General features: G+C 32.9%; 2 long non-coding RNA genes across 4 annotated transcripts in view; one reads left to right on the top strand and one right to left on the bottom strand.

The window, feature by feature from the left end:
- The window catches only part of LOC111098628, a 190,002-nt gene that overhangs the window by 126,651 nt on the left and 38,292 nt on the right, over positions 1–25,059 (top strand). The gene's annotated exons all lie outside the window — the stretch shown is intronic.
- Positions 1–25,059, bottom strand: part of LOC119865325 — an 80,108-nt gene that overhangs the window by 4,135 nt on the left and 50,914 nt on the right. The window contains exon 2 of the long non-coding RNA XR_005369052.1: positions 18,688–18,799. This is a non-coding gene — a long non-coding RNA (uncharacterized LOC119865325). The remainder of the gene's footprint in view (positions 1–18,687; positions 18,800–25,059) is intronic.

The following is a 25,059-nucleotide window of genomic DNA, read 5'->3' on the forward strand; positions in this document are numbered from 1 at the left end:
TGATTGTAAATACTGCTACAATAAACATAGAGGCATATATACATATATATATTTACACACACATATATATTAGTGTTTTCATTTTCTTTTTTAAAAAAAGATATTTTATTTATTTAGTCATGAAAGACATAGAGAGGCAGAGATATAGACAGAGGGAGAAGCAGGCTCCCCACAGCCTGATGCGTGACTTGATCCCAGGACCCTGGGACCATGACCTGAGCCAAAGGCAGACACTCAACCACTGAGCTACCTAGGGGCCCTGTTTTCATTTTCTTTTTGTAAATATTCAGTAGTAGAATTACTGGATCACTTGGTATTTCTATCTTTAATTTTCTGAGGAACATCCATACTGCTGTCCACAGTGGCTGCACCAATTTATATTTCCACTGAAAGCACAAGATTTCCTATTTCTCTACATCCTCACCAATACTTGTTATTTCTTATCTTTTTGAAACTAGTTATTCTGACTGGTGTAAGGTAATAATGCATTGTAGTTTTGATTTGCATTCTCCTGATGTATCCTGATATTGAGAATCTTTCCATGTGTCTGTTGGCCATCTATATGGTATGCGTTCTTTGGAAAAAATGTCTCTTTTGGTCTTCCACCTAGATTTTACTAGAATTATTTGTTTTTTGTTTTTTGATGTTTATGTTGTATAAGTTCTTTATATATTTTGGATATTAACCCCTCATCAGATATATCATCTACAGATATCTTCTCCTATTCAGTAGGATGCATTTCCATTTTATTGATGGCTTTCATCACTGTGCAAAAGCTTTTTATTTGGCTATAGTACCAATAGTTTGATTTTGCTTTGTTTCTCTTGCTGGAGGAGACATAGCTAGAAAAATTTTACTAAACCCTATGTCAGTGAGATTATTGCCTATGTTTTCTTCTAGGAAGTTTTATGGTTTCAGGTCTCATATTTACATCTTTCACCTATTTTGAGCTTATGTCTGTATATGGTGTAAGAAAGTAATCCAATTGCACTTTTTTGCATATAGCTATCTGGTTTTCCCATCACCATTTATTGAAGATACTGTATTTCCTCATTGTATATTTTTGCCCTCTTTATCATAGAATAATTGACCATATAAGTATGGGATTATTTCTGGGTTCTCTATTCTGGCCCATTGATCTATGTATCTGTTTTTGAGCCAGTACTATCCTGTTCTGATTATTCCAGCTTTGAATATATGTTGAAATCTGCAATCATGATACTCCCAGCTTTGTTCTTCTTTCTCAATATTTTTGTAGCTGTTTGGGTTCTTTTTTGGTTCTATACAGAAATTTTGTAAAAAATGAGATTGACATTTTGATATGGATTGCACTGAATCTGTAGATTGCTTTGGGTACTATAGACATTTTAATAGTATTGATTATTCTCATCCATGAGCATAGAATATCTTTCCATTTGTTTATGCCATCTTCAATTTCATTCACCAGGGTCTTACATTTTTCAGAGTATAGGTCTTTCACCTCCTTAGTTGAGCTTATTCCTAGGTATTTTATTCTTTTTTGGTGCAATTGTAAATGAAATTGTTTTCTTAATTTCTTTTTCTGCTACTTTGTTATAGCATTCAGAATCTCAACTGATCTGTGTATTAATTTTGTATCCTGCAACTTTGCTGAATTATTTATTACCTCTTTGATTACTTCTACTTGGTTTTTGGTGGAGTTTTAGGGTTTTCTATGCATAGTATCATAGTATCTGCAAGTAGTAGACAGTTTTACTGTGGTTGTCTTTCATATTTTTAATTGTCTGACTACTGTAACTAGAACTTCCAGTTGTATGCTGAATAAAAGTGGGGATCCATGTCTTCCTGATCTTAGAGGAAAAGCACTCAGTGTTTCACCATTGATATCTTAGCTATTGGTTTTTTATGTATGCCCTTTATTATGTTGACATATATTCCCACTAAACCCATTTTGTTGAGAGTTTTTATCATGAAAGGATATTTTGTTAAATGCTTTTTTTTTTAATCTGTTGAGATGACCACAAGATCTTTATCCTTTATATTGTGGTGTATCATGATTAATTTGAGAACATTGAACTATTTTTGCATTGCCAGAATAAATTCTACTTGATTGTGGTAAATGATCCTTTTAATGTATTATTGAATGCAGTTTGCTCTATTTTGTTGAAAAATTTTGCATCTATTATTCATCAGGGATATTGGCCAGTACTTTTCTATTCTTTTGTAGTGCCTTTGTCTTATTTTGGTATCAGGTTAGTGCTGGCCTTCTCAAACATATTTGGAATTTTCCTTCCTTTTCTATTTTTTTGAATGGTTTAAGAATAATGGGTATTAACTTTTAATGTCTAGTAGAATCCACTTGTAAAGCCATCTGGTCCTGGACTTTTGTTTGTTGGAAGGTGGTTTTTTCTTATTATTATTATTACCGATTCGATTTTGCTACTAGTAATTTGCTCAGATTTTCTATTTCTTCCTGATTCAGTTTTGAAAGACTGTATATTTCCAGAAACTTATCCATTTCTTTTAGGTTGCCCAAATTGTTGGCATACATTTTATTTATTTATTTATTTATTTATTTATTTATTTATTTATTTATTCATGAGAGACACAGAGAGAGAGGCAGAGAGAGAAGCAGACTCCTTGTAGGGAGCCCATGTGGGACTCGATTTTCCAGACCCAGGATCATGCCCTGAGCTGAAGACAGATGCTCAACTGCTGAGGCGCCCAGGCATCCCAGCATAGAATTTTTCATAGAAATCTCTTATAATTCTTTGTATTTCTGTGGTGTCAATTGTTATTTCTTTTTCATGTCTGATTTTATTTTTTGTGTCCTCTTTTTCCTTTGATGAGTCTGGTTACAGGTTTGTCAATTTTGTTCATCTTTTCCAAAAACCAGCTCTTGATTTCATTGATTTTTTTTCTATATTTTCTTTGAATTTCTACTTCACTTATTTCTTCTCTTTTTATGTAACTTCTCCTAACTTTGGGTTTTGTTTGTTATTCTACTGGTGGTTTCTTGAGGCATAAAGTTAGGTTGTTTGAAACCTTTCATTTCTTGAGGTAGGCATGTGTCACTATAAACTTCCCTCTTAGAACTTCTTTGACTGTTTCCCAAATATTTTGAATCATCATCTTTTCATTTCCACTTGTCTCTATATATTTTTTAATTTCCTTTTTGAGTCCTTCATTAACCCACTGGATGTTTAGTAGCATTGTTTCACCTTCAGATGTTTCTGTTTCTCTGTGATTTTTTTCCTTGTAATTAATTTGTAGTTTTAATGCCACTGTAGTTGTAAAAGATCCCTACTATGATTTCAGTCTCCTTAAATTTATTGAGACTTGTTTTTTAGCCTAACATGTGATTCATCATGGAGAATGTTCTATGTGCACTTGAAAAAAAAGTGTATTCACCGATTTAGGATGAAATGTGCTATATATATGTTTTGAGTCCATCCTGTCTAATGTGTTGTTCAAAGCCACTGTTTCCTGGTTAATTTCCTGTCTGGATGAGTCTTACTTATTGATATAAGTCAGGTGTTAAAGTTTCCTACTGTTATTGTTTTACTGTCAGTTTCTCTCTTTATATGTATTACTATTTATATATTTTGATGTTCCAATGTTAAAATAAAATAAATTTACAATTATTATAACGTCTTGTTGGATTGATCCCTTAATCATTATAAAATATTATCTCTTTTTCAGTCTTTGTTTCGAAATGTATTTTGTCTGATATAACAAATGCTGACCTTTTTTTTTTCCCTTTCATTTGCATGACATATATTTTTCCACCCTTCACTTTTAATCTGTATGTGTCTTTAGATCTGAAGGGAGTCTCTTGTGAGCAGCATATAATTTTTTAATCCATTCTGTCCCCTTATGTCTTTTGATTAGAGCATTTAAACCATTTATATTATTTATTTATTTATTTATTTATTTATTTATTTATTTATTTATTTATTTTTTGTTAGTAGAATCTTTTATATTCAGGGAGAAAAAATCCACCAAAAATCAAAAAAGTTTTCCAACCACACACAGGAAGGGTATGGGTAGTGAGAAGTGTCTGTCCATCCAGTCTCAGCCCCCAGCCCATGTGGTTTGGGCAGCAATAAGGGGTGAAGGATAATGGATCCCAAAATAAAAAAGGGATATGTATATGTATGGGGAAGAGAATGGTGCAAAAGCAGTGGAGAGTGGTAGGGGAAAGTGACAGACCAGGTCAATACTGGAAATACCACAGGTTGGAGGCCACTTTATAACATGGCTTGCTGATCTTACCACTGTAGACACTTTCTTTGTCCATCAGCAGAATTAGTGTCTTAAGAATTGTGGTGATTATGAAGCAGGCATCAACCAGGGGGTCATAGGGCTGCCTTAGTGGGATGGCTGGGGCTGGTGTGAGTCAGGAACCCAGGGCTCTTGAGGCAGTAGGCTAGCTAGGGTGCCCAGATCTTGTTTCTGCCCATGCTATCAAGATGGAGGGGGAACAGAAACCATTGCACTCACTAGCTTCTCAGTTCTAGAGAGTTCTAGCAGCTCCTAGCTGTTTGATAGGGTTCTAGAGCTGGTCCATCCTTTTAAACTGGTTCTTTTTGTGTGCTCCAGAGTGGGTAAAACTGCTTGTAGCCTCAGGTACTATCTCTCCCCACTGGCAGTTCAGCATCTGGGGCAGAGGTTCCCTTTGTTACTATGTCTCCTTGTCTCCATCTCTCTTGCCATTCTCTATGTGGTCTCTCTAGCTTTGTTTTGCAAAAGCCATTGCAAAAGCCATGCAGCCATTTGGTATGTCCATGGAGGGGGTAAGTTGAAAGCTTTCCTGTATCTACATCTTGGACCAGAACTCCCCATGCAAAAAATATTTTATTTTTATTTTTACTATTATCTTTTTTTTTTAGACAGAGAGAGATAGATAGGAGCAGGGGGAGAGGGAGAATCCTAAGAAGTCTAAACCCCCAGCATGGAGCTCTATGTGGGGCTTGATCTCACAACCTGAGCCAAAATCCAGTCGGTGGTTTAATTGACTGAGCCACCCAAGTCCCTACAAAAGTATTTTAATAGATAGCTTTCAAATTTCGACATGAAAAGATCTGAATTTTCACTTCATTAACTTTTCATTTTACATTTTTATCAGAGTGTAACTTTCTATAGCACAGAATTTAATATTGTTTTAAAAAGTAATGTATAGTCATTTTTTGTCAATATTCTATGTGTACTTGAGCAGAAGATATATTCTCTTTTATAGGATATAATATTTGAGCCATCATCTTAAAATCTACTCTAAGGGTAGGCCATTGATGACTTTATGTCCGTATTGTTTGGTTCACAAGACCTGTATTTAACTGTGAGTTAAGTCCCTATTAGTGTGTTTCTGTTTATTTCTTCTTGAACCTCCTGTTTTTGTTGATGATTATTACTATCTTATTTTGAGTAAATATATTCAAAATTCTAATATGTTATTGTGAATGGGGGCTTTCAGAATCTCAAGCTGTCTTACTTGACAAATTTTTTTATCCTGAATTTTTAAGTTCGATATCTAGGATGCAACCTCTAATTTCTCAATGTTTAAATATTTTTCTAGCATTCCTTTGTCCTTTTAGACCTCATTAATCCTTTAATCATAGGTAGGTTTCTTATATACAACACAGAGCTGAATTTTGTGTGGCAATTTGCAAATCTTTTAAACAACTGAATGAAATTCATTTATCTTTATTTATTCTATTTATATAGTTTATCCCAATTCTACCATTTTATCATGTCACATTTATGTTTATGTATGTAAGTATTGTATTTCTTATCTGGTCTAATTCCTTAGCTTTCTTTTTAATTCCTTTTGATGTGTAGATTGATGTTGTTATTATATATTATTTATTTTACATTGTTTCACTTTGTTTTTTTCTTCTAGGTACTTTATGTATTATAGACTTTCTTAGCCCTCTACTATGTATGAATGTTTTTTTTTTCCTGACTTTTCTTTCTCTATTTCACCCTCATATTCCTGTGGATTTTCAAGCCTCTCCTCAATGTCCTTCATTAAATTTAAGTGAGTATATTGTCTCTTAGGTGGTTGTAATTTAGCCATCATTTAAAAAATATTGTGGTATGTTTGTTAAACAGTTTCCTGAGTTTGGTTAATTCTTGTCTTACATTGTTCTGTTTTTTTATACATTTATGTTCTGAGTTTTTGAATTCCTGATTTAAGACATTATTTATATTTGAAAATTCTTGCTGAAGTGTATTTTACTCAGGCTAGAATACTGTGATGTAGTTTTCCCTCAGTCTTATATTTGTGACTGGGGAAAATATTTTTATTATTCAGAATACTTTTTAATTTTCTAGTTTTCTTCTTTTTTCTGAAGCACTGTATGAATGTTGTTTTCCACTTTCCATTCATTTCCTAATTTTATTTCCCTTTGGATGAACTATGACAGTTGTGTGAACTCACAGGTGCAAGTATGGGAGCCTAACAAAGTTTCTTAGTTCAAGACTGCCCTCTTCCATTGGTGTAGTAAATTGCAGTTTATTTATAGTGCTGTTTTACTTGGAGGTGGAGGAGGATAAACTCAACAGGTACCCAAATATCTCCATGTCATAATTCCCAGACCCTATATTACCCTATATGGAAAAAAGAGTTTTTTGATTAAGGCCCTTTGAGATGGGGAGATTATCTTGGTTTATAAGAGTTGATCCAATGTAATTACAATGGTTCCAAGAAGAAAGACACAGGAGAAATCAGAGATAAAAAAGTGATGATGGAAGATTTTTTCTTTAGTGATGCACTCTGAGTTTGAGGAAAGGGGTTGAAAGCTAAGGCCATCAGCAGCCACTAGAAGCTCAAACTGGCAAGAGACAGATTCTCTCCTAAAGCCTCCAGAAGAAAGCAGTCCTATAATACTTGGGACTAATCCCTTGACTTCAGCCTAATGAAAATAATCTCAGACTTCTGCTCTTCAGAACTGTAAGAAAAAAATATTTGTGTATTTTTAAGCCACCAAATTAGATAATTTTTATAGTACCAATACAGAGAAATTAATAAATGGTGTGACTTACAAATATGTAATCTGCTGTGTTTCAGCAGGATAATTTCTTTTCCCATTTTCTTCTTTATCTTTACAACCAAAACTCCAAAAGATGCTTCCTCTTTCCAAGTCATCCCCTATTCCACAGAAGTGGTGCCTTACAACACTGCTCACTTGGGCCCCACAACATTTGACCTTCTTCCTTCTGATTTCTTAAAGATAGAATCAATCTATGTGACATCAGATTTGTTCTCAATATATACCATTGAGAATGGGATTTGTTTTTCTGAGTGAATGTACCTGTGATCCATCATACCTAGGTGTGAGATCTAGAGTTGCTTCTGGTGGACTGGAGTGTTTATTTTTCATATGGACAGGTAGCTGTTTTTCTTTTTTTTAAGGATTTTATTTATTTATTCATAAGAGACACACAAAGAGAGGCAGAGACACAGGCAGACAGAGAAGCAGGCTCCCTGAAGGGAGCCCAACTCAGGACTCGATCCCAGGACCCCAGGATCATTCCATGAGCTGAAGGCAGACGCTTAACCACTGAGTCACTCAGGCGTCCCAGGTAGTTACTTTTCATATGGACAGTGTTCTCCATCTTGTACTTATGCTAAAGATCTGAGTTATGATATTTTTGGTGGGTGCAGATTTTAATTTAGGTTATTACCATTATGCTGTGATAAATCAGCAATCTAGGGATAATCTACATATTGCTTCATATGAATGAGGAGGATTTTGCTATATTAAGTGAAACTTTGTATATAGATATATGTATAATTTTTCTATAGGTTGCAATTGAAAATGATATACTTGGACCTCCATCAATATATGAAAAGTTCTTTTTGCTTAATACTTTATCAGATAAGAATATTAGTAAGCAATACTACTTTTTTTCCCTTTTTACCACCTACACTTTCTCAGCTGCACATCTTTCACTTTTACATTGCCATGGTGACAATCATTTACCTTCTGTTCTCCAGTAACTTACTTTTTCTTGAGATTGCTCTAAAATTTAGTTCCTAGAAATTTATATTTGTGTCTTTAGGATTTTATGACTCTTTTTCCATATCAAGTCAAGTTTTGAGTTAGAATGATAGTATTTCGTTATCCATTGGAAAACTATAAGCCTGGCCTTCGAAGGTGACATCTGTACCTAGGATCAAGGTCAAATGAAAAATTGTGTTATTTTTTTTAAGTGATGCCACATTTTAGAAGATTAGTCCCTCTTGTACATGGTTTTTTCTAAACCCTTCATTTTTCTTATCATATCCTCATCTTTCCTTTAGCTCCTATGATTGGTTTTCCGTGTCATGCATTGTTCTTACTGCTTTATTACATGCATTTAATTTTTTAATAATAACCCTATCATCCCAATTGCACATATGAAGAAATTGAAGTACAGAACTAATGAATGTAACCTAGCTACAGAATTGATGACCTTAAGTGAGCACTTCTACCCTGACTCTAAATCACATAATCTATAAGTCCCCCTTTGCCTTTTACACAGACCCCCTCCTCAGAAAGCCTCCTCTTAGATCTCTCCTGCTGTTCCAATCTGTAATGCTTACAATAGAGGCCACAGGACATGGCTATCCTGTAACTCCCTTGCCTTCCCTATACTGCTTTTCCTAATTAGATCCAGAACTAATTATTGACCAGTACCACAGTACACCTGCTGACAGCCTGCTGGTCTGTGCCTGAGTTCCTCAAATACATTTGATTTGTTTCTTAGTTTTCCTGGGCTATATATCCCAAAATTGTTTCCTAAGAAGGAATACATGTCAGGGAAAAGTACTAAGTCCATAATGTTCTAAGAATATCTTTATGATAGCCTATCAATTAATCGATTATTGAGGTGAGAATTATAGGTGAAAATTTGTTTCCTTAGGATTTTTTTAAAGTATTGCTATAGTACCACTCAAGTCAGTTTTCTGTCTTATTTAGATTTAAATCTGCTAAAACCACTTGTTTTTTTTTAATATCCCAATAGAATAAAAACTAGACCCAAGAGACTGATATTTGTTTAATAGGAGAGTGTAAACGTTTTTTATTGACCCAAGTAAGATGAACACAGTTCATTAACTTATTCCTCTACAACAGTCTATAGATTAAGTGAACAATAACAGGTAGATGCTACCTGTAGCCATTCCCCAATTCACCATCATTTGCCCCCAGCCACAAAACAAAAATTCATATGTTAAAAAATGTAGACAGCTTCAAATCTTTAAAACAGATCTCTTATCTCCAAATGTCTCCTAGAAATTCTGGAGCATCCTCTGAAAATTACATCAGGTACTCTCTATCATTAACACTATTTCCCCTTTATTTTCTAATTCCCTATCCACCCCCTGCCCCCCAAATAAAGCAATCTTACTCTATCCAGGAGGAAAACATCCACATGATAAAGTCTTATTTTGAAATTTCATGTTTTTAAATAGATATATAGAGATACACTAATTACACTAGAATTTTGCAAAGGAGGAATCATCAGTCTTACAATTATATTGCAATAAATAGAAACGGTTATATTTTCAAACTGTTTCAGAAGGGAATTCCAGTTATAAAGCACATCCAAAATAAACTTCTCTACTGTAAAAGATACACAATAGCCTATTTCTTTGCCTTCTGAGTACCTGAAAATGATAAACCACTCAAATCTTAAAAGTGAAGGGTTGCTCCATTTGTACTGACTACAAGATTTTAATGATGCTGCTGTTTAAGCACTTGTCTCCAATGAAGATATTATGAAGGAAAATAACTCTGGGTAAATTTTCTGAGAGCATTCATTAGTTTTCTTGTGGTTTATTACTTATTCATATGTGTACCATACTTGAGTACTGTTGACAAATCTGTGGAAAGACAGCCTTTTTGTTTCCAGTTTGATGGAATAAAATTCTTTCTTTGCTATAAAAATATACATATCAACAACTGTAATGTTTAAACTATTAGAATACTGCAAAATGCATACATTAAAATGAAATGTCATACATAGTACCTTTTTTGGAACTTCTGTACTTTTTCTAAATAGTATGTTGTTATAAAAACTTTCCATTTCAAAGTAAAAAAATGTTTAGACAATCACTGAAATATAAGTGCTCTTTCAGAAATGCATTACATAAAAAATACACTAATATATTTTAAACAAACACTAAACACAGAACTCATTCACATTTTTTTTAGAAGTGTATTTACCAAACTATCCATCTTCAAAGGTCATATCCTAGCATTTTTTTCCCACAAAGAGACAGTTCTTTGAATAGAGTATCTTAATAAATTGATCACTTAATTTGCCAAAGCATCATGAATTTAGATTATAAATCCTCAAACAACATTTCCTAAATAAAAAATACTGGCTCTAACTTTGAAAATTCTGTCCCCAATTTTACAAGTGGTTCTCCCTCTGAGCAAACTTTTTTCCATATTATAAGCTAAAATACCTTAATCTAGAAAATTATTCTAGTGTTTTTGTGCACTGATAAAAAAAGGTACATGTTCTAGATTGAATCATAATTTAATGAAAGAATCTCAATTATGCTTTAAACAAACTATTAAGTAGTAAAGCTTTGTGTTTTGCATGTGGAGAAATCATTTGCCTTAGCAATGATTTTTTAAGATAAAATTGACCTATAACATTAGTTTCAGGTGTACAATATGATTCAATATTTGTAATACTGTGAAATGATCACAGTAAAACTAGTTAATACCCATCACTGCACACTTACAATTTTTTCTTAGAAGAACTTTTAAGTTCTACTCTCAGCAATTTTCAAATGTGTAATAGAGGATTGTTAACTGTAGTCATATGCTTTAAGTTATATCCCCATGAATAATTTATTTTATAACTTTGTATTTTTTAACCCCCTTTACTCATTACCCACTCTCTTCTAGCAACCAGCAATCTCTATGATATACTTACAAGTGTGAGCATTTTGCTTTTTTTATTTTTAGATTCTACATATAAGTGAGATATTACAGTATTTTTAGGATCTGACTTCTTTTACTTACCATAATGGCATAAGTTTCATTCATATTTTAACAAATAGATTTCCTTCTTTATATGACTAAGTAGTATTCCATTGTATATATATAGCAAATATCCTTTATCCACTTATCTATCAATGGACACCTAGGTTGCTTCCATCTCTTGACTACTGCTAATAATGCTGTATTGAAAATGGGGGAGCATATAAGTTTTTGAGTTAGTTTTCATTTCCTTCGGATGAATACCCTGAAAGTGTAATTGCTGGATCATATGGTAGTTCATTGATTGATTGATTGATCGATTGTGGAACTTTTATATTGTTTTCCATTGTGGCTGTACCAATATGCATTCCCACCAACAGTGCACAAGTGTTCCTTTTTTTCTACATCCTCTTCAAAACTTGTTATCTGTTTTCTGTTGTCTTTTTGGTAATAGTCATCCTAAAAGGTGTGAGGTACTATTTCACTACAGTTTCGATTTACATTTTCCTAATGATTAGTGATATTGAGCACCTTTTCATGTATCAGTCTTACATGAAAATGTCTTTTCAGGTCTTTTGCTCAATTTTAATTATATTGAGTTATAGGAGTTCCTTACACATTTTGCATATAAATACCTTATCAGATATATAATTTGCAAATCTCTTCTCCATTTAGTAGGTTGCATTTTCATTTTATTGACAGTTTCTTTTGCTCTGAAGAAGCTTTAAAAAAAATAGAAGCTTTTTAGTTTGATGTGATTGTTTTGTTTACTTTTGCTCTTATTTTGTTTGCTTTGATGTCAAATTAAAAAAAAAATAATCACCAATACTGAAGTCAAGGAGCTTAATGCCTGTGTGTTCTTCTAGGAGTTTTAGAGTTTCAGGACTTGTGTTCAGTCTTTAATCCACTTGAGTTAATTTTTGTGTATAATGTCAGAAAGTGGTCAGTTTCATTATTTTACATGTGGCTGTCCAGTTTCCCAACATCATTTATTGAAGAGACTATCTTTTTTGCATTGTATATTCCTGGCTCCTTTGTCATAAGATATATATATGCATATATATATATATGCATGGGTTTATTTCAGGACTCTCTATTCTGCTCCAATACCATATTGTTTTGATTAAGACAGCTTTCTAATGCAGTTTGAGATCAGGGGCATGATCCCTCAGCTTTGTTTTTCTTTCTCAAGATTACTTTAGCTATTCAGGATCTTTAGTGGGTTCATACAAATTTCAGGATAGCTTATCTTTGTGAAAAATGTCATTAGAGTTTGTATAGGGATTGCACTGAATCTGTGTATTGCTTTGAATTCCATGGAAATTTTAACAGTATTAATTATTACAATCCATGAGTATGGAATATCTTTCAATTTATTTGTATTGTCTTCACTTTCCTTCATCAATGTCTTATAACTTCTGTGTATAGGTCTTTCATCTCTTGGTTAAATTTATTCCTAAATATCTTATTCTTTTTGATCCAATGTTTTCATAATCTCTCTGATGGATCCATATTAGCATATAGATACACAGATGAGTTATGTAGTATCAATTAGAACATCTCTTATTTCTGATTTTGGGTCCTCTCTTTTTTTCTTGAGGAGCTTAAAGGTTTGTTAATTTTGTTTTATCTTTTCAAAGAACTACTCTTTATTGGGCTTTTCTATTGTTTTTTTTTCATCACTATTTCATTTTGTTCATGATATTTGTTATTTCCTTCCTTCTACTAACTTCAGGATTTAGTGTTCTTTTACTAGTTCCTTGAATTATAAACTTTTTTGAGGTTTTTCTTGTTTCTTGAGGTAAGCATTTACTGCTGCTTTTGCTGAATCCCACAAATTTCAGTGTTTCTAGATTCATTTATCTCATGGTATTTTTTAATTATCTTTTAATTTCTTCTTTGATCCATTTGTTATTTAGTAGCATGATGTTTACTATCCAAATATTTGTGATTTTTCTATTTTTCTTGTAATTGAGTTCTTGTAAAGATGTCTTTATTTTATTTTAGAGAGAGAGAGAGAGAGAGAGGAAACAGGGGGAAGAGGGATAGAGGGAGAGAGAGGTACCCCAGCTTTGTTTTGGTGTCCATTGCATGGAATCTATTTTTCCTTCCCTTTACTTTCAGTCTGTATGAGTCCTTAGATATGAAGGGAGTCCCCTGTAGGCAGTATATATAGGTCTTGTTATTTTATGCATTCAGCCACTCTATCTTTTGATTGAAGAATTTAATCTCTTTATATTTAAATTAATTATTGATAGATATGTATATTGCCGTTTTGTTGTTTCCTGGCTCTATTTATACTTCAGAATCTTGTTTTTTTCTCTTGCTTGTTTTCTTTGTGACTTGATTTTCTGTATTTACATGCCAAGAATTCCTTCCTTCCCTTTTGTGCTTCTATTATAGTGTTTTGCTTTGTGATCACAATGGAGCTTACATAAACCTACATATAACAGTCTATTTTAAGTCAATAATTGAAGTTTGAACACATTCTAAAGCTCTACATTTTTACCCACCCCCCACACACAGACATTTATGTCATAATTTGCATAATTTTATCTTGGGTATCCCTTAACAATTTATTTGTAGTTCTAGTTATTTTTACTACTTCTTTTAACCTTCAAAGTAGCTTTCAAGTGACTTAACTACCACCTTTACAACATTGAGTTATTCTGAGTTTTACTATATATTCATCTTTGCCAGCGAGATTTATACTTTTATATTTCTTACAAGGCCAGTCTATGGTTGAGGAACTCCTTTAGCTTGTGCTTCTCTGAAAAATTCATTATCCTTTTCTTCAATTCTGAAGAACTGTGGAGCATTCTTTGTTGGAAGATTTTTTTCTTTCAGCACTTTGAATGTATTGGTTCATTCTCTTCTCCCCTGAAAAGTTTCTGCTGAAAAATTTGATAATCTTATGGAGGTTCTCTTGTAAATATATAACAAGTTGATTTTCTATCGCTGCTTTTAAGGCTTTCATCCTTAACTTTCATAATTTTGATGTTGATTTCTTTGGGTTTATTATTTTGGAACTCACTGAGTTTCCTGTATCTGGATGACTGTTCCTTCCCCAGTTAGGGAAGTTTTCAACTATTACTTCTTCAAATAGTTTTTCTGCCCCCTTTTCTCTCTCCTTTTGGAACCTATGGAATGTGAATGTTGTCTGCTGGATGTTATCCCACAAATCCTTTAGCTATCCTCATTTTTTGGTCCTTCTCTTTTTCTTTTCTCAAGTTCTGATTGTGTGAGTTCCAGTGGCTTGTCTTTGGGTTAATGGATCTATTTTTCTGATTCATCTATTCTGCTCTTGAACTCCTCTATTGTAGTTTTTCATTTCAGTTATTCTTCAATTCTGTTACTTCTTTTTGGTACTTTTCTATATTTTCTCTTTTTTTAAAGAAGCACTGTGTTCATTGATTTATCTTTCAAGTTCAGTGCGCATCTTTATGACTATTATTTTGAACTCTATCAGGTAAATCATGATCTCTCATCCATTAAGGCTTTTTCTGAGGTTTTATCTTATTCTTTCATTTGGAATATATTCCTCTGTTCCTTCATTTTCCTGACTTTCCATGGGAATGTTCTATGGGAGTGATAACTATTATCACTGAACTATTTCCAAAAAAAAGGGAGAGAGAAAGAGAACTGAATGAGTGCACCATGTGACCCTAATAATTCTCTATTGACATAAAGTGTAATAATCTTTAGAGCTTTCTGCTGATAAATAAAGATCACTTCCCATACAAAGACTCTCACATAAGGAAAGGAATAAGGAAAACATAGAACATTTTTAGCTCTTTTTCTGTGCTTGATGTTTTTCTGTAATTTTATTCTGTGCTATATTTTTCAGATAGCACAGTACATTTGCTCACATACAATACCACAGTACTTTCTTTTGAAGAATAAAGTGTAGACCAGTGTCTTGTTGGGTAGAACTTCCTAGGTAGTACCCTCTTCTTCTCATGAATTGTCTATTGAGGTAACTGTCATGAAAAAAATCATGTTTGGCTGAGCTTGTTGTAGGTTCTAGGTATATAGGAAACATATGTGAAAGTGTTTCATAAATTTCAAAGTGTGATACAAATTTACTTATTAGAAACAATAACTGGAGACAACTTCTCACACCCTCTTTTATGTTACCATTTGCTTTTAAAAACTTTTTCGTGCCCTCTTTCATGCCTAAATTTGAAAAAGCAAAAATTTTGGCATTTTTATGTTTCCATTGAGAATTTTTACAATAAGTAGTGCTTAAAGTGTTCAATAATACGTAACATGATTCTAGCATATTATCCCATGACTCATAGACAAAATTATGACATGAATCATTTAATTCTTCTTAGTCACTGTTCAAAATATTCTGAAATTCTCACTTATATTGATGGTTTAAGTAAATACAGAGAAGTTGAGGAAAGTACCATATTTTAACAATTCTTGTTTCACCAAAAATGTTAATTAGAAAGAATAACCAGAAATGCCAGTATCTTGTAAGTTTCCAACAATTTCATAGGTATGGATAGTATTTATCAAAGATAACCTGTTTTGTAGGGAAAAAAAGGAACAAATCCATGTTGAGGTTCTGTGACCTAATTTATAGACGTTCCATCATTAGCATTATTAATAACAGTCTTGTATTTATATAGTCACAGCATTACTTCATGTTCATTTTAAAGATTTCTCTAAAAGAAAGAAGTCCACCAGTGTACTTCGGGCATTTACAGTATAGCTGAAATAATGTAAAAGTATGATTTCCAGTACACAGTAAGAAGGACATTGTGCTTATAGATGTCAGTATATCCCAGCATTCCAGGGAATGTATTGAGCCTTTTATCAGTCAGGGTTCCCTAAAGAAACAGAAACAATAAAATACAGATAGACAGAGATATGTAGATTTATTTTAGGGAATTGGCTTACGCAATTATGGAGCCTGGTAAATTCAAAATCTATAAGGTCAGGTTGGTAGGATAGAAATTCCAGTAAGATTTGATATTCAAATCTTGCATCACAAATCCACAGAGCAGACCAGCAGGCACGAAATTCAGGCAATCTTTCTAGAATAGTTTTGAGGAGGAATTCCTTCTCTCCCAGGAAACCTCAATTTTGTTTTTACGGCCCTTAAATGAATGAGGCCTACTCATATTACTATGGGAAATTTGCTTTACTTAAAGACAATTGATTATAAATGTTAATCACATTTACAAAATATCTTCACAGAAGCACGTAGACTAGTGTTTGACCAAACAACTGGGCACCATTAGCCTAGCCAAACCAACACATAAAATTAACATCACAAGCCCTAAAACAATAAGTATTTGGCTTTTATTTTGTGATTTTATTTTAATTTCCTAAAGATGTATTTATTTATTTTAGAAAGAAGAGAAAGACAGAGAACATGTTGTAGGGGAAGGATGAGGAGTAGGGGGAGAGGAAGAGAGAGAATCCCAAGCAGGGAGTCTGACTCAGGGCTTGATCCCAAAACCAAAATCAAAAGTCAGAAGCTCAACTGACTAAGCCACCCAGGTGCCCCCTCACTTTTTACTTTGTAATTTTGATTAAGAGATAGTTGGAAGATATTTAGGGACCAAAATAACAGGAAAATAATATATGAAATTTCTTATTTAAAAATACAAATGACGTTGATTAGAGCATAACTTAACTAGTTGTGGGTTATTAACATGCTCTTGATGATGTTTCAAAATAGTTTGAAGTCAATTAATTTGGGTAAGATATGAACCAGATATCCACAGCTAAAGGTAATTCTTTTCTCCCCTCTTATTCATCTTTCCAGGACAGCTTAAATAAGGATTTATGTGCAGTTCATCATATTATAATAGCAAAGAAAAGCATACACACACACACAGAGACATATAGTGATGTGCTATTAATTTATATTTAGATTGTCTTAGCTTAGGCTCCTGTAACAACTTAGCATAGACTGGATGACTTAAAAGCAAACATTTATTTCTCACATTTCTGAAGCCTAAGAAGTCCAAAATCAAGGTATTAGTAGATTTGGTGCTTGGTCAGACCCTCTTCCTGGTTTGCCAACAGAGGCCTTCTTGGTTGATCTTCCTATGACAGAGAAACAGAAAGAGTAAGCCTTTTGGTCTCTTTTTATAAAGGCACTAACCACATCACAGAGGTTCTACCCTCATGACTTGATCTAAACCTATTTCCCAAAGGACCTACCCTCAAATAATCATCACATGGGGATTAGGACTTCAACACAAGCCACATAAATGTTGCTTCCATTTGGCAAAAGTCTTAACAGTTTGATGATATCATGATCCATCTCTTTCTCTATCAAGCTTGTTTTGTTATAAATTTGGTAGATGTCCATGCCAATCTTTCTTAGAAGGTGGTGTGTAGGAGACTGTTGCTCCTACCCTTTAGATTCTTACAAGACACCTTTTTTCTTTAGGAAAGATAAAATTGATAAAAATCCAACCAGAAAGCTGAGCAAAAAAGGGCAGTAACTGCCTTTCATGTGGCACATAATATCCTATTACCCTTTTTTCCTCAAATTTCATTTCTATTTTTTGCTCACCTCTCCTTTGTCAACTCTCTTTCACATCCCAGTGGGGATAACAGATAAAATTTAAAATATAAAGACGCATTTGGTTTTCAGTTTTGTTAAATTGAAGATACAGAAATCTTTGTATGATATAGATGTGTCGCTATTTACAGCATGCCAGATTTTGAAAAATTAAATTTATAGCCTAAAGGTCTTTAAAAATATTTCTAATTTCAATTGTTTTTGTAGTGCCTGACCCTGTATTATCAAAGATCATTTGAATAGTTTTACTTTTTCAAACTGTTCAAGATTTTAAGCATGACAATGGAGCAACAGACCTGTGGTACCTCATAAGACTTCTCCTTCTAATTATATTCACTATGGCTGTTTATAGACTTTCAGGAACTTTTCATTACTGAATGATTTTCCATATACAGGCCAGTAAAGTCTCATGCCTTGAGGATTTTTCAAAATTGGTCATACATAAAACGATCCTTTGAAAACCATATAAAATAAGGTCGACAGGTCCCACTGTTTTGCATATGGTAAATTTTTCTAATTACTACTCTTTTATCTGATTTTGGTCAACTGACAATTTTTCACGGTTTTTATTTCGCACTTGTCTACAATTTAATGAGAAAATTGACAAATAATATCATAGTACTATTCTGGTTTAACATGAGCATTAATGTTCTCACTTTCTAGAGTTTTTCTCTGTTAGACTGTCTCCCCCATGAGAATGATATCTTTGTAAATGCTTTTTTATTATAATCTTAATAGATATTTATGAATAATAAACTCATTCTATATTTGGCTTTCTACTTCAGTTTGCTTTTTTAAACTCTAAGTAACTCTTTATATTCTGTTTCTTTCATCTCTTGCTTCATTTTCAGAATATCTATATTCCCCTTTTATAGCAGAGCCTGGTAAGTCATTTCCTTTAGAAGTGGAATTATAATTTAATACTTTTAATATAGCATCTTTTTATAATATCTTTCTAATTTTCTAGATTTCAATACTTTTCTTTGTTACATATTATAGAGGCCTTAATTCCCTTAACTTTCTCTAATTGAAGTCAAATTTAATTTCCTCTGGTAGTTAAAAATAATATTCTACTGTGTTAAAACAAAGTAATATCTGGTACAAAGCCTATTTAAAAATTGCAACCAGGCATCCATAATCATAAATTTAATAATGTATTTGGTATAGTAGACTTACCTGCATTTGCCATCCAATATACCTAACTGAATAAAGTATTACAAACAGTTGAACACCAGTCAGTATGGAGTATCTTCTAAAGTTGCTTGTGTTTCTCATGCCATTGTCACACCTAAATAAGAGATAAGAACCACATGTGTATATTCATTATTTTATTTCTTAATTAAGCAACCATTTATCATACGTCAGGCCTTGGCCTGTATTTGGGAGACAAATGAGACATGAAACCAAGCTCTTACCCTCACAATAAAAGGAAGAAAAAAGTCAATTAACCATCAGATACGTGTATTAGGGGGATAAAAGGGTGAAATAATAGGATTGGGGGGGAAAGAAAGTAACAGGGAGTGACTAGGGGACTTCTAAGCAGAGGCATTTACAAAGCTTTTTGATGAAGCAACATTTGAGCTGAGATTTAAATAATAAATAGGAGATAGTCTTACAGGAATGCTTCCCAGACTGAGGAACACCTAGAATTAAGGTCTACACCTAGCAAAAAGTTTGTCATGCTTGATTCTCATAAACAAAACTATGCAGTCGGAGCTTAGAAACTGAAGGAAGATAAGATACAAAACAGTTGTTCTGGTTCTGTCTAACATAATACATTATCTCCTCTAAACAGCAGGTCGTTAAATATTTGGGTATAGGGGACAGACTCCCAGTCAATTCTTCTCTTCTAGTACCAGAATAATGTATTAGTAATTATTGAAGGATGTTTGTTTAACTGAATAATCTTGAAAGAAATTTATAAAATGCTGCCTTCCATGCTGAGAGTTATTTTGCTTTGCACCTGAAGAGTGATACTGCGAGTAGCTGAAATGGCCAGTAGAGTGGAAAAATTCTCAAGTTTGGAAAAGAATAATATTTTCATGGGATGTAGCTCCGGTCAAGTGAAACAAAGATCATGGAAGAATTTTGTACAAAGCCGCAGATCCTGCAGAGGAGAGACCAATACCCGAGATCAGGTAAAAGACAATCTATTACTGAGAAGTGGTCAACAAAGTGGATTGAGAAAAACCATCTCCAATATTACTAAATGCTGCTTTTTTAATAAGTGAACTTGTATCTGGCAACTTAGGAGAAAGAATAGGGAAGAAAAAGATCCCTGAAGTAGAAAGTGACAAAGTGGGACTTGACTCTTACAAATTTTAGCAAATTTAGAAGACTGAAATCATACCAAGTACCTTTTCTGACCACAATAGTATGAACCTGGGAATCAAAAAAAGAGGAAATCTAGAATGTTTACACACATGTGGAAATTAAACAGTTCACCTCTGAACGATCATTGAAGAAGAAATCAAAAGGGAAATCAAAAAACATACTTAAACAAATGAAAGTGGAAATAACACCAAAATTTATGGGATGCTGCAAAAGCAGTTGTGAGAGGGAAGTTTATAGTAACAAATGCAAATATTAAGAAAATATATATTAAATAAACAATCTAACTTTATACCTTGAGGAAGTAGAAAAAGAATAACAAACCAAGCCCAAGGTTAGCAGAAAGAAAGAATGAAGATCAGAGTAGAAATAAACGAAATAGAGAAGAGAAAAAATAATAGAAAATAATAACTAAACTAAGAGTCTGTTAAATTGACAAAACTTTAGCTAGACTAACTTGGAAAAAAAGAAGACTAAAATAAAGAAGATGTCACTGACATACATAGAATCCTAAGAGACTACAAGGAATGTGCCAAAAATTGAATAACCTAGGGGCACTTGAGTGGCTCAGTCAGTTAAGCGTCTGCCTTTGGCTCAGAATATGATCCCAGGGTCCTGGCTTCAAGCCCCGCATCTGCATCCAGCTCCCTGCTCAGTGAGGAGTCTGTTTCTCCTTCTCCCTCTGCCACTCCCCCTGCCTGTGTTCTGTCAAATAAATAATTAAAAAAATTTTTTTGATTAACCTAGAAGCAACAGAAAAACTCCTAGAAACATACAACCTACCAAGACTGAATCATGAAGAAATAGAAAATCTGAACAGAAGAATAATGAGTAGTAAGACTCATTAGTAATCAAAACCTCACAATACAGAAAACCCCAGGACCAGATGGCTTCACTGGTGAATTCTAACAGACATTTAAAGCAGAATTAATGCCAATCCTAATCCAAGTCTTCCGAAAAAAATCGAAATGGGAATATTCCCAAACAAGGCTACCATTACCCAGATACCAAGCTAGATAAGAACATTACAAGATCAGAAAATTATAAATTGATATCCTTGATTAATATAGATACAATTTTATTATTGAATTATAATTAACATACAATGTAATATTACTTTCATGTGTACAACAGTGATTCAATAATTCCCTACATTACACAATACTCACCACAATAAGTGTCGTTACCATCCATCACCATAAGATGTTATTAAATTATTATTGACTACATTCCCAATGCTGTACTTTTCATCCCTGTGACTTATTTTATAACTGGATTTTTATACGTCTTAATCCCTTTCACCTATGTAGACCATACCTCTCCCCCTCTCTCCTCTGGCAACCACCACTTATCTGTATTTAGGTCTATTTTTATTTTTGTTTGTTCATCTGTTTTAATTTCCACGTATAATTGAAATCATGTATTTCTCTTTCTCTGACTTTCATTTAACATAATACCCTCTACATTAGTCCATATTGTTGCAATCAGCAAGATTTCATTTTTTGTGGGTAGTATTCCAGTGTGTGTGTGTGTGTGTGTGTGTGTGTGTCTGTGTGTGTGATATGTGTGTACAAATACACATACATGCCTACATAGCACACTTTTCATGATCTATCTATCTATGAATGGCCACTTAGGCTGCTTCCATATCTTTTCAGATTACTGCTTTTTCTTTTCTTTGGATAAATACCCTGTAATGGAATTACTAGTTCATATATTATTTTTATTTTTATTTTTTGAAGAAACTCCATATTGTTTTCCAGAGTAACCACAGCCAGTCACATTTCTGTTAATGGTGCACAAGCGTTATGTTTTTACCACATCTCACCAATTACCCATTATTAGCATATAGAATTACAATAGATTTCTGTGTATTCATTTCATATCCTGCAACTTTAATGAATATATCTATTACTTAAAATAGCATTTTTGGGTTGATTCTCTTAGGGTATATATATATATACATATATATACATATGTATATATATATGTATATATATATAGTGTCATTTCATCTGCAAATAGTGACAGTTTTACTACTTTCTTACCAATTTGGATTTTTTTGAATTACCTTTCCTGTCTAATTACTGTGGCTAGAATCTCCAATACTATTTTGAATAAAAGTTGTGACAGTGGACATATTTGTCTTGTTCTTGATCTTAGAGGAAAAGATTTCAATTTTTCACATGGAGAATAATGTTAGTTGTAGTTATGCTATATTTGGCCTTTATTATGTTAAGGTATGTTCCCTACCAACCTGTTTTGGTTAATGGATGTTAAATTCTGTCAATGCTCTTTCTGCATCTGTTGAGGGAATCATACGGTTTTACCTGTCATTTTGTTACTGTGGTGTATTGTGCTGAGTGATTTACAGATACTGAACCATCCTTACATTCTTGAAATATATTCCACTTGATGAATGATCCTTTTAATGTATTATTGAATGCAATGTGCTATTTTACTGAGGATTTTGGCATTTACATTCATCAGGAATATTGGTGTGAAGTTTTCTTTTTTGTAGTGTCTTTCCTGCTTTTGGTATCAGGGTAATGCTGTCCTCGTAGAATATTTTTGGAATCTTTTCTTCCTCTTTCAACCTTTTGGGAATAAGTGGAGTATAGGTATTAACTCTTTAAATTGGTAGAATTTTCCTTTGAAGCTATTTATCCCTGGCCTTTTATTTCTTGGAAAAATTTTAATTACAAATTCAATTTTGTTCCTAATAATCAGTGTGCAAATTTTCTATTCTTCCTGGCTCTGTTTTGAACAGTTGTATTCTAAGAATTTTTAATTTCTTCTAGGTTGTTCAATTTGTCATATAGTTCTTTGTAGTAGTCTCTTATAATCCTTTGTATTCTTGTGGCATTGGTTGTTATGTCTTTCATTTCTGATTTTGAGTCCTCTATCATTTTGAGCCTAGATAACAGTTTATCAATTTTGTTTGTCTTCTCAAATAACCAACTTGGTTACATTGATCTTTTCTGTTGTTGTTGTTTTTTTTTTTCTACTAAGTTTCTATTTCATTTATTTCTGCTTTAATCGTTACTTCCTTTTTTTTTTTCTACTAACTTTGGGCTTTATTCTTTTTTTCTAGTTCCTTTAAGTTTAAGGTAGGATAGTTTGAGATTTTTCTTCTTTCTTGAATTAGGCCTATATCACAGTAAGCTTCCATGTTATAAGTGTCTTTCTTGTGTCCCAAAGATTTTGCACCATTGCATTTCCATTTTCATTTGTCTTCATGTTTCTTATTTCCTCTTTGATTTCTTCATTGACTTATTGAATGTTTAGCAGCATATTACTTAACCTTTATATTTTGTGTTTTTTCCAGCTTTTTCCCCAAATCATTGATTGCCACTGGTCAGCAATGTCGTTTGATATGCTTTCAATGTTCATAAATTTATTGAGACTTGTTTTGTAGCTTAACATTTGGTCTATCCTGGAAAATATTCCATGTGCACTTGAAAAAAATGTGTATTTTACTGTTTGGGGTTTGAACAATATGTATGTAACTATCTGTTAAGTCTATATTGTTCAATGTTTCATTCAAAGCCACTGTCTCCTTATTGGTTTTATGTCTGGATTATCTATCCATTGATCTAAGTGGGATATTAAACCTACTATTATTATATAACTGTAAATTCCTCCTCTTATGTCTATTAATATTTTCTTTTTGTATTTAGGTGCTCCTATGTTAGGTACATAGGTATTTATAATTTTTATATCCTCCTCTTAGACTGATTTATTTATCATTGTGTCAGGTCCTGTCTTCTTTTTTTATAGTTTTTGCTTACAAGTCTAGTTTGTCTAAGTAACACTACTCCATCTTATTTTTCAACTCTATTTGAATGGAATATCTTTTTCCCTCCTTTAATTTTCTGTTTGTATCTTCAGGTTTGAAGTGAGTCTCTCATATACAGCATCTTGCTATTTTTATCCATTCAGTCACCCTATGTCTTTGATTGAAGCCTAAATTTATATTTAAAGTAATTGTTGCTGGGTATGTATTTATTGTCATTCTGTGATTTTTTTCCTTGTTTTTGTAGTTCTCTGCTCCATTCTTCTTGCTCTCTTTCCCTGTGATTGATGACTTTCTATAGTGTTACACTTGGAGTCCTTTCTCTATTATTTATACATTTATTACAGGGTTTTTGTTTTGTGGCTATCATGAGGTTCATATAGAGGATCTTAATTATATAGCAGTCTATGGTAAGTTGATGGTTATTTAAGATCAAATACATTCTAAAAGCCCTATATTTTACTACCCCCTGCATGGTTTATGTATATAATTTTATACTCTTAACTCTAACTAATTTTATTACTTTTAGCTTTCAACCTTCATGCTAGTTTTATAAATGATTGAACTATGACTTTTACTATATGTTTGCTTTTACCTGTGAATTTTTTTTCTTTGATAATTTTCTTCTAATTATGGTCTTCCTTTTCTGTGTCACTTAAAGAAATCCCTCTAACATTCTTTATAAGGCTGGTTTAGTTGTGATGGACTCCTTTAATTTTTGTCTTTATCACTCTTTCAATACTCAGGTAAAGTATTCTTGGTTGTAGGTGTTTTCCTTTCAGCATGTAGAAGGCCAACGTATTTTTAATCATTGACATTTTAATTATGTGTCATGATGTGGACCTCCCTGGGTTCATCTTGTTTGGAGACATCCTGTAACCGAATATCTGTTTTCTTCCCGAGGTTAGGAAAGTTTTCAGCTATTATTTCTTCAAATTAGTTTTCTGTTCTTTTCTCTCTCCCTTCACCTTCTGGGGTCCCTATAATATAAATGTCAGTACACTTGATGTTGTCCAAGTTGCCATTTAACCTATCCTCTCTTTTTATCTTTTTGCTGGTACTTTCCATTACCCTGTCTTCCAGATGGCTAATCCATTCTTCTACATCATCTAATCTGCTATGGATTTCATCTGGTGTGTTTTTAATTTCAGTTATTGTATTCTCCAATTGATGGGTTTTATGTCTTCTCTCTGTTGAAGTTCTCACTCAGTTCATATCCACTTTATTCTCAAGTCTGGTGAGTATCTTTATGACTGTTACTTTGAACTTTATATCAATTAGATTGCTTCTCTCTGTTTTATTTAGTTATTTTTCTGAAATTTTGTCTGGTTATTTAATTAGGAGCATATTTCTTTGTCTCCTCATATTGTTTTACTTTCTATGCTTATTTCTATAACTTACCAAGAATAGCTGCTTCTCCT

Source organism: Canis lupus, chromosome 13 (assembly GCF_011100685.1).
Source record: "Canis lupus familiaris isolate Mischka breed German Shepherd chromosome 13, alternate assembly UU_Cfam_GSD_1.0, whole genome shotgun sequence".
NCBI lineage: Eukaryota > Metazoa > Chordata > Mammalia > Carnivora > Canidae > Canis > Canis lupus.